Source organism: Haliotis rubra, unplaced genomic scaffold (genome assembly GCF_003918875.1).
Source record: "Haliotis rubra isolate DU_JTF1 unplaced genomic scaffold, ASM391887v1 Scf199, whole genome shotgun sequence".
In the NCBI taxonomy this organism is placed as follows: Eukaryota; Metazoa; Mollusca; class Gastropoda; order Lepetellida; family Haliotidae; genus Haliotis; species Haliotis rubra.
The window spans coordinates 496220-506507 of NW_025765991.1; the positions used below are offsets into that span (position 1 = coordinate 496220).

The following is a 10288-nucleotide window of genomic DNA, read 5'->3' on the forward strand; positions in this document are numbered from 1 at the left end:
CATCAGTTCGGACAGATATCTCCATAACGTTGAAATATTAAAAATACCAGTGCCTTCAGCATCTAGACCAGAAATAAGTTAAATGTAAATGTTAAATACAATTTAAGGTGGTATGGAATATGAATAAATTATTTAAGGTACTGTAACTAAATCCTTCACAATAAACCTCCGTAGGACCCACATTGTGGAACAATCTTCCAAACAACATCTAGGACACGCGAAACTCGGACAGAAGCGAATGCTAAAAACACAGCTTTTGGACAGTGCCTTTGCCTGAGCAACTCCGAGCAATTTGTTGGAACAGGCGCTATATAAATATTAACTATTATTATCATTTCACCTCAAGGGGCAGTGGGGTAGCCTAGTACTTACAGCTTTGACACTGTCATGTTGAAGACCCAGGTTCGATTCCCCACATGTGTACAATGTGTATACCCATTTCTGGTGTCCCCGCCATGATATTTCTGGAATATTGCTAAAAGCGGTGTTAAACCATACTCACTCACTCACTCATTTCTTCAACATGTTGAGGAAATAAAGTTTGAAGTCAGTGCAGAAATAGATGGCTCATTGAAACTCAGTAATGACACCAGGTGTTCACAGATGTTAAATGGATATTTCTTAAACATGGAAAGATGCATTCTTGTCCTGTCTTGATACAGTTTCCCATGCATTAGAAGAGTGTGGCTAAAACTAAACTCATTCTTTATAAAACCACTTTATATGACTGTTCAGAAATCCCCCATTTGTGAACAACTCTCAGTTTAGTTCAGTTCCAGTCAATATGTCCCTTATGTATTTCATTTCCTAGAATATTTCAGTAATAAAAAGGGGATAAGAACATCACAGGACTGAATATACAACCCTGCTGAAACCTACAAGATATAATTAATATAATTATGGCGTAAACATTCCCTCTGGATTATGGTTGCCTTAATTCTGTGGTTTCCACAGACATACAGAATGAAGTGAAAAATTTAACACTAAGTCATACCCATACCCTAGTGGTAGGCCCTCCCAACTGACAGAGTTATCTCCCCCCTGACCAAGATGTAATAAATAATTTTCTGACTTGATATCACCTTTTCTAACACAAGCTTCTTACTTTATCATACATCTCTTTCAAACTATAAACATTTTAGAGTAAACATCTCTTATCAGCACGGCCTATATCAGCTTCTTTCTGTCAACCCGTCCCTGCACTTAGTAGAAGTCTGTGCAGCAATCATTAAGGTCATGTTTGGACTTCCTTAGACATTGATGAACTACTGATTGTAAAACAAATTTGTTATCTTAGTTGAGTATTCATCCCTGAAACATGCTCATGCTGTTGATCACTGGATTGTATGGTCCAGACTCAATTATTTACAGACCGCCGCCATATTGCTGGAATATTGCTGAGTGTGGCGTAAAACTAAACTCACTCACTCACTTCCCTGAAACATGCCTGTGACTTAAGTGAGGTTTTATGTCACTCTATCTACAATGTTATACAACATTAACGGGTGTGAAAAGCTTCCCCCAATGTGTAACAGTACACGCGTTAGGTTTTAAGTCATATTTAGAGCTATTATAATTTCGTTATATACCTCTGATTTTTCAACACAGTATGTTTATCTCCTAATTTTTCCGATCCATCTTATCACCTTGTAGAGAAGTTCTAGTATGTTAACTTTCTGGAAAGACTGAGTCAATTACTATTTTGATAATTTAATGTTTAATCACTTTTTGTAACAGGATCGTGTAGATCCTTGAAATAAGTAAATATTTTTTAGAGGGAAACTACTCTGAGCTCTTGAAGAATCTAATAGTAAGTTTATCTTATCCAAGAACAACATGCTTAAATGTTTTGCATAGCCATTCTCTCTCTCACTCACTCACTCACTCACTCAACATTTTACCTGAATAATGACTTCATATTGAATTACAAATCAAGAAAGATTGTATTTGAACAGATAAATCAGCAACTTTCCAGGTAAACATATCTATCTATGGTGAAACTGATAAAGACAAATATCCTAATTAGCTTCATAGGTGAACCATAGCGGCCCCTCATGCTGTGTTGTCACTCAGGGGCCTGACTGGAAGAGCGTAATGGAAAACCTTAACCGATTTACCAGCTGCATCATCTGAGTCAGTAAAGCCACAAAGAAAAAGGAAAAAAACAACAAAAACTAGAATAGCTTCGGTGTATCCTGGATCTAACTGCTAAACTCTTTACATTTGGAGTCAATCTGTATGCATCTAACTAGGTTTTCTATAGGTTGCTTACTTGAACAGGAACTGATTTAAATCTGAGGGAGAACAGGACATGCAGATGGTCAGACTCAGCCCTGGAGTGTTCGGGGAAGCGCCTCCGCCATTTACAAATCTAAACAAACTGGTAGAAACAAGAAACATAGCCTGTAAACAATGGCACCAAATGTAGGTGTTCCTGTTTGTGTACCATGAGATTTGCATTGTCTAAAAATGTTCATCCAAATCAGGATTGTTTTTGAAAACTTGGTTTACAAATCTATTAAAATGTAAATAAAAACATTAAAAGTATTGTTTTTTAACTTCCTGATTAACATTATGAAGAAATAGAAATATGTGTTCAAAATTGGAATGAAATAAAAAAAAACAAACAGATGTACTGTATGCAGATCTTTCATCACTAAAATATCAACCCTTATCTCTCTATCAATTTTGGTTTCAGTGTTTCCATTAAAAAAATACATGATGTGAAATATCAACAACCTTATTTGGATGAAAATAGTGGTATAGTAAGCAATGCTCTATGATGATTGGTATAGTAAGCAATGCTCTATTATGTTTCAAAGGTGGAGCATAAAAAAATTCCGTTACCATTATTTGAGATAAATTTGTGCAGTACCTGTGCTGACAACAAGAATATCAGTTTAAATCGTATACTGCTGCATGCTGTAACAGAGGGAGGCCAGTCTTGTTAAAAACAGATTTGTTTCTCTCGTATGATTACAATCTGCATGAAGATCTGAAGCTGTCTCCAGGGGAGGTCACTCCAGGTGAGCTTTCCAATCATCCAATCAGAGTCAAAGCTTCTAAATTGTCGATATATGTTAACAAGTTATTCATGGAAGTATGCCTGATTATCTGTGTCTTATTGTATACTGTACATGTAATACATTCTGTGGACTGTGCGCATCATGCCATCTCCACCCCAGAGTGAGTGAGTGAGTTTAGTTTTACCCGGCACTCAGCTATATTCCAGCTATATGACGGCGGTCTGTAAAGAATTGAGTCTGGACCAGACAATCCAGTGATCAACAGCATGAGCATCGATCTGCACAATTAGGAACCGATCATATGTGTCAACCAAGTCAGCGAGCCTGACCAGCCGATCCTGTTGGTCGCCTCTTACTACAAGCATGGGTTACTGAAGATCAATATTCTAACCCGGACCTTCAAGGTTTCCACCCCATAGGGTTACTGTGGAGAGTAGATTTGTATGTTTTGGTCAGATATCACAATTTGAGAGTCGAGGATGTACAAAAATGAGCTGAATTGTGTTAGAAATCTTACAACCGATAAATATAATCAGTGCCAATAGCCAGAACGGACCGACTCCAAGATGGTTTTGCATGAGTGTGGAAATTAACAGAGTAACTGACAACTACTGTGGGGAAGATTTGACAGGATATATTTTAATGGTCCCTTGAAATGTGTATGAGTTTTGACTGAAAAGCATTATGGAAGCAAAATGACAGTTTTCTAAACACAATGTGGTCATAAGTACAGAAATACTCTTCCATGGAGCCTTCAACCACACTCAGTCACAACTATTGAACACATGGCATCAAATACCTGCTTGGGGAACAAATACGAAGTCTGACATATTTTTAAAACTTGAGCCTATCTCCCATGATTTTTCTTGAAACAATATTTAAGCGAAAACTCTAATCTGTCCCTACCTGACAGGTTGGATTGAGACAGGCTGGTATACCTCATCCAGGTAGTCAGTTAGAGTTGTCTCCCTTTAGCTGTGTCCCAGAGACCAGGGTGAGAGAAAACAATAGGGTGACAGCAGGTGATGGAGAGGCGCGGGAATCAGTGACTGGGGCAGTGTCAGGTAGGTCAGCTTTGTTAGAAGCACAGGTAACAGCTTACCTGTGTGGGGAGATAGGAATTTAAAACACAGCTTTCCGGGGAGCTCCACAGTAGTGGTGAGTGTGGTACTGTCAACTTGGTTGTGACATTGTTGTGTGTAACTTCAGTTGAGTCTCTTTCATACACAAACTAGATATAGGTTGTTGTCTGGAAATCAAATACAAGATTTGAGTTGAAAAGTAAATATAACATATATCACCCCATAGTTATAATATTCATCCCATCCACCATAGGTTGAGAGGTGTTAGAAACCTATGAACTGGCAAGGACTATATATACTAACTTGCCGTTGTGTTAATTGGGACGGAGAGTTCCTACAAGACATAGGTAAACAAAGGTATAATGTTTATTTTGCAGGTTTTGTAATGATCAAAACTTGTCTAATACACTCTGACATATTTTCCTGAAGGTTTGTAGTGGTGCACATGTCAGTGTTTGTTTTCATTCTGTCCGAACAATAGGTGCAGGGTAATTAATGGATCGTTATGTACATGATGTCACCCTTACCTGTCTGTAAGCAGCATTGTGTACACAGGTAGGCTCGTCACGTTCAGGTGATATAAATACATTCAGGAGAGGGGAGGGAGGCACAGGTAAACTCATGGCCAGACATTGTGCTGACGGTATGTGATACAGGGTGCTTCTGCTTTAGGGGGAAATCGGGGTGGTGTGTAGATCCCAGACTTTGTTTAGACCAGACAATCCAGTGATTTACATCAGATCAGGAGATAGGCCGGTGTAATGTGGATCTCAGACTTTGTTTAGACCAGACAATCCAGTGATTTACATCAGATAGGAGATAGGCCGGTGTAATGTGGATCTCAGACTTTGTTTAGACCAGACAATCCAGTGATTTACATCAGTCAGGTGATAGGGGTGTAATGTGGATCTCAGACTTTGTTTAGACCAGACAATCCAGTGATTTACATCAGATAGGAGATAGGCCGGTGTAATGTGAATCTCAGACTTTGTTTAGACCAGACAATCCAGTGATTTACATCAGTCAGGTGATAGGCCGGTGTAATGTGGATCCCAGACTTTGTTTAGACCAGACAATCCAGTGATTTACATCAGATAGGAGATAGGGTTGATGAAAGGGTTCTAGTCTTTGTTCCAACCAGACAATCCTATGATTCACATCATGAGCAACATTCTGCAGAGTTTGGATTGAATGACATGTACACATGAATATGATTTTTTTTAAAACTAAGTGCACTTGGCAATCAAATTGGGAAAATATAGTTAGGTAGCAGTATTCTTTTGTTATTGATATATTATTTCAAGGCATTATCACATTGTGTTGTAACATTACATTGTAACCGTGCATTCTATGCATCAGGTAACATGAAGCATTGAATGTTCCTTTTTGGTCCTAATATCTCTAAAATCGAAGACAGCTCAACAAAGCAATCATTTCAGTTTTATATATTGACATGGTGTGGGAAATTTTTGTTCCCATCTGGAATTATTTATTGACATTGCAGCAAAGTTAGCCTGATACCTAGCCTTGAGATCTAAATAAATCCCTGGCAACACTCACTCACTCTCACTCTCTCAATCTCTCACTCACTCACCCACCCCCACTCACTCACTCTCACAATATAACCCGTGAAGAACTGTATTACAATTGATCTTCAGCAACTCATGCTTGTTGTAAGAGGCGACTAACATGATCGGGTGGTCAGGCTTGCTAACATGGTTGACACATGTCATCATATTCCAGTTGTGTGTGTCGGAAGACAAACAAGGATATAAAACATAATTCTCAAGGAGTTGTCATGACATCTCTGTTCTTTTCTCATTAATGAATAATCAAATCACATTTCAACATAGCCCTTTTAAAAAACGACAGGTAACTTTGATATCTGGATGTTTATTGTTATTGATAACAAACGGTTTGTAGATCATTGGCCTCAGGTGATTCTCATGTCTTGACAGGTATGTTGACATTTCAACATCAAAGTATTCAGCCATGGAAATCTGTTTACAGGTGTTACAAACATTCCTATTGTTCAGTATGAGACTATGAGGCGTCTTTAGACACATGTCCTTGTTGGCCGCCACATATTAATCTACCCTCTTCAGAGTCACACAAGCGCGACTTTGCTCCTGCCACAGACTTTCAATTTGGAGATTTAGGGCCTGCAAAACATTATCTCTTGAAAAGAAATTTTATTGGTGATTTGCTGAAAGTAGAGGTTTCCTAACAGATCTTTGAAGTGGTGCTACGAATGAGTGGTTTTGTGACCTTCATTTTTCCACTTCATTAATAATCAATGTGGGGTTGGGGAGAAGAGGGTTCATTTGAGTATTTTGAGGTAAACATGACAGGAAGTCACAGCAGGGAAGTCCCTGAGGATATGGACTTGGCGATACTGTATTATACCAGATGAATATCCAGTGTCAACTTAATGATTCTAGTGAAGGTTTTAGTGACTTGCTTGGAAAGGTACTTGGTCACAATCATTTCTGTATGTGAAGTGTTGAATCTGTTGACATCCATAATAACCTGTTGTTGATTAGGCCAAATCAAAAACAGTTACAGCTCTTTAAAATTTAGGGTAGGTACCGGTAGGTAGGATTTTTCTTCTCTTTTTTTTAAATGTTGTTTGGAAGCAAAGTACAAAGTAATAACACTTTTATCAATGTGTACATGATTATTTAACCCATTCAACACCGCAGGCCGAATAATCGGCCACAACGTTATGAGTCCCCAGACACCGGAGGCCGATTAATCGGCCAGGCAGTAGTCACGTCAAAATGAGACATAATTTTAGGAACCTACCTGACTTTTGATTCATATATCAAATCTATCCCATTTCACAATTTCTGAAAACACTTATTAAATTTCAATTTATCATATATTACCAGCAGAATTAAAATTATAAACTATTTTTCGCAATGTTATTGAAAACAACGATTCTCGGACACATGCTTCGGCTGCGGACCCACAATAACATTGTCAAAGAGCAAAGTAACGATGTTTCGAGGAAATTATTAAATAAATTGAATAAACTAATGAATAAAATCAACAACAGCATTCATAAAAGTTGTCAAGCGTGCATATAAAATTACAATTTCCATCTTTTTGTGCGATCATGTAATGCAAGTCAAGTCACTGACAAGTGACATCTCGCTCTCGCCATTACTCGATCTTCACATTACCGGACCACGATGTTTAATGCAAAAATACATACATGAAGCATTTTTGTCACAGGTCATAACCTAGCACGCGATCGTCCAATACGTTCCATAATTCTACGTATAGGTAGCGATTTCTTGCTCAATATGTTCAGAATAGCATTATTTTACCCAAAACTTTTGTCCAAATCTAAAAGTTTTCGTTTACGAGGACGGTATCCATTGCTGTAATATGATTGGCTACCTTAGGTCACGTGTCTGATTTTGACCAATCCACGACCCTTATAGCAGACTGTGGCGAAAAGCGTCATTGGAAACCAATCTTTATCCAATAAAATAAGCTTCTTACAACTGTGAAAATACTCTTGGCAAGGGTACAGTGATATTGTTGATGTTCAGAGCTTTCGAGCGATGCCCGACATCAAAGCGATTTGCACGCGCATGTTATTCATCTGAAGCTTGAAAGCGGAGGTATTTTCAGTTGTTATGTCATTTTACCGAGCGGAAAGCCACAGATATCGGGAAATAGGCGACCATACATATTGTTTAAGAAATCTTTTTATAATAATTTTCTGATTACGTAAAAATGAAAATATAAAAGAAAAAGGCACGGGCATGTTATGAGATGTCACAAATGGAAAAAATCGCCATAGTTTTTGCTTCTTTCGTGGTTTATCTGGACGTTATACATGTAAGCTTGCATTTTCATTCAAATATAAATTTATTTAAGTTGTAGTTGTATTAGTTGAATAATATTATAAAAATAAACTTCATATTTATCAACAGTAGGATTCGATCTTTTAAATGGTGTATGGGATGTAGCAGCAATAAAGTTTTACAAGCTTATAATTTCCTTCATAAACATAGGCTTCATCTATGACCTCAGAGTCTCTGGGAACTCGGTGTCATGGCAGTAAATGCCTCTGGTTGACTGGTGTTGAAAGAGTTAATCAAGCTTGTGGCCATCATGTTGACTTTCTCTATCAGAATGACCGATGTCCGTGGGTGCCAGGGAAAAAACATTGGTATTTGAAAACTTATTTAGGTCCATATAGCACCCTGTTTGTGGCCCCGTGTGGAACCAGGTTAGAATAGGTCCGTAGCACCCTGTTGTTTGTCGCCCTGTGTGGAACCAGGTTAGAATAGGTCCATAGCACCCTATTGTTTGTCACCCTTGTGGAACCAGGTTAGAATAGGTCCATAGCACCCTATTGTTTGTCACCCTTGTGGAACCAGGTTAGAATAGGTCCATAGCACCCTATTGTTTGTCACCCTTGTGGAACCAGGTTAGAATAGGTCCATAGCACCCTATTGTTTGTCATCCTTGTGGAACCAGGTTAGAATAGGTCCATAGCACCCTATTGTTTGTCGCCCTGTGTGGAATCAGGTTAGAATAGGTCCATAGCACCCTATTGTTTGTCACCCTTGTGGAACCAGGTTAGAATAGGTCCATAGCACCCTATTGTTTGTCACCCTTGTGGAACCAGGTTAGAATAGGTCCATAGCACCCTATTGTTTGTCACCCTGTGTGGAACCAGGATAGAATAGGTCCATAGCACACTATTGTTTGTTACCCTTGTAGAACCAGGTTAGAATAGGGCCATAGCACACTATTGTTTGTCAAACTGTGTGGAACCAGGTTAGAATAGGTCCATAGCACCCTATTGTTTGTCACCCTTGTGGAACCAGGGTAGAATAGGTCCATAGCACCCTATTGTTTGTTGCACTGTGTGGAATCAGGTTATAATAGGTCCATAGCACCCTATTGTTTGTCACCCTTGTGGAACCAGGTTAGAATAGGTCCATAGCACCCTATTGTTTGTCAGCCCTGTGTGGAACCAGGTTAGAATAGGTCCATAGCACCCTATTGTTTGTCACCCTTGTGGAACCAGGGTAGAATAGGTCCATAGCACACTATTGTTTGTCACCCTTGTAGAACCAGGTTAGAATAGGTCCATAGCACAATATTGTTTGTCGCACTGTGTGGAACCAGGTTAGAATAGGTCCATAGCACCCTATTGTTTGTCACCCTTGTAGAACCAGGTTAGAATAGGTCCAAAGCACACTATTGTTTGTTGCACTGTGTGGAATCAGGTTATAATAGGTCCATAGCACCCTATTGTTTGTTACCCTTGTGGAACCAGGTTAGAATAGGTCCATAGCACACTATTGTTTGTTACCCTGTGTGGAACCAGGGTAGAATAGGTCCATAGCACACTATTGTTTGTCACCCTTGTAGAACCAGGTTAGAATAGGTCCATAGCACACTATTGTTTGTCGCCCTTGTGGAACCAGGGTAGAATAGGTCCATAGCACCCTATTGTTTGTCACCCTTGTAGAACCAGGTTAGAATAGGTCCATAGCACACTATTGTTTGTCACCCTTGTGGAACCAGGGTAGAATAGGTCCATAGCACCCTATTGTTTGTCACCCTTGTAGAACCAGGTTAGAATAGGGCCATAGCACACTATTGTTTGTCACACTGTGTGGAACCAGGTTAGAATAGGTCCATAGCACCCTATTGTTTGTCACCCTTGTGGAACCAGGGTAGAATAGGTCCATAGCACCCTATTGTTTGTCACCCTTGTGGAACCAGGGTAGAATAGGTCCATAGCACCCTGTTATTTGTCGCTCTTTGTGGAACCAGGTTAGAATAGGTCCATAGCCCTGGACTTTAAGTTTTGTCTTGTCAGAACCATATCCAACATGTTGTTAATGTCTTACGAAAAATCAACTAAATGGAATCTGTTCATTTTCAGATCTAAGTCGAAGTTTGGACTTTGAACCAGGAAGGGGTCACTTCTTTCGCAAGATTTTCAGTAAGTACAATAATTTACCCATAATGCTTTTTGTGTTTTGTGTATGTTGGCCACATGGTGCGGAGATTGTGACTGACATGTCGCCTTGATCTGACAGTCCTTGATTTACCTGAGGAAAAGTTATTAGAACGAAACGAGCAACAAGAAAACCCTGATTGCAACAGGATTATAATGAAGCCACAGAGCTGCTCAATTCATTT

General features: G+C 39.1%; 1 long non-coding RNA gene across 1 annotated transcript in view; it reads left to right on the forward strand.

The window, feature by feature from the left end:
• The window catches only part of LOC124275141, a 31376-nt gene extending 21318 nt beyond the window's left edge, over positions 1-10058 (forward strand). The window contains exon 3 of the long non-coding RNA XR_006898216.1: positions 10029-10058. This is a non-coding gene — a long non-coding RNA (uncharacterized LOC124275141). The remainder of the gene's footprint in view (positions 1-10028) is intronic.
• The last annotated feature ends 230 nt before the right edge of the window (positions 10059-10288 follow it).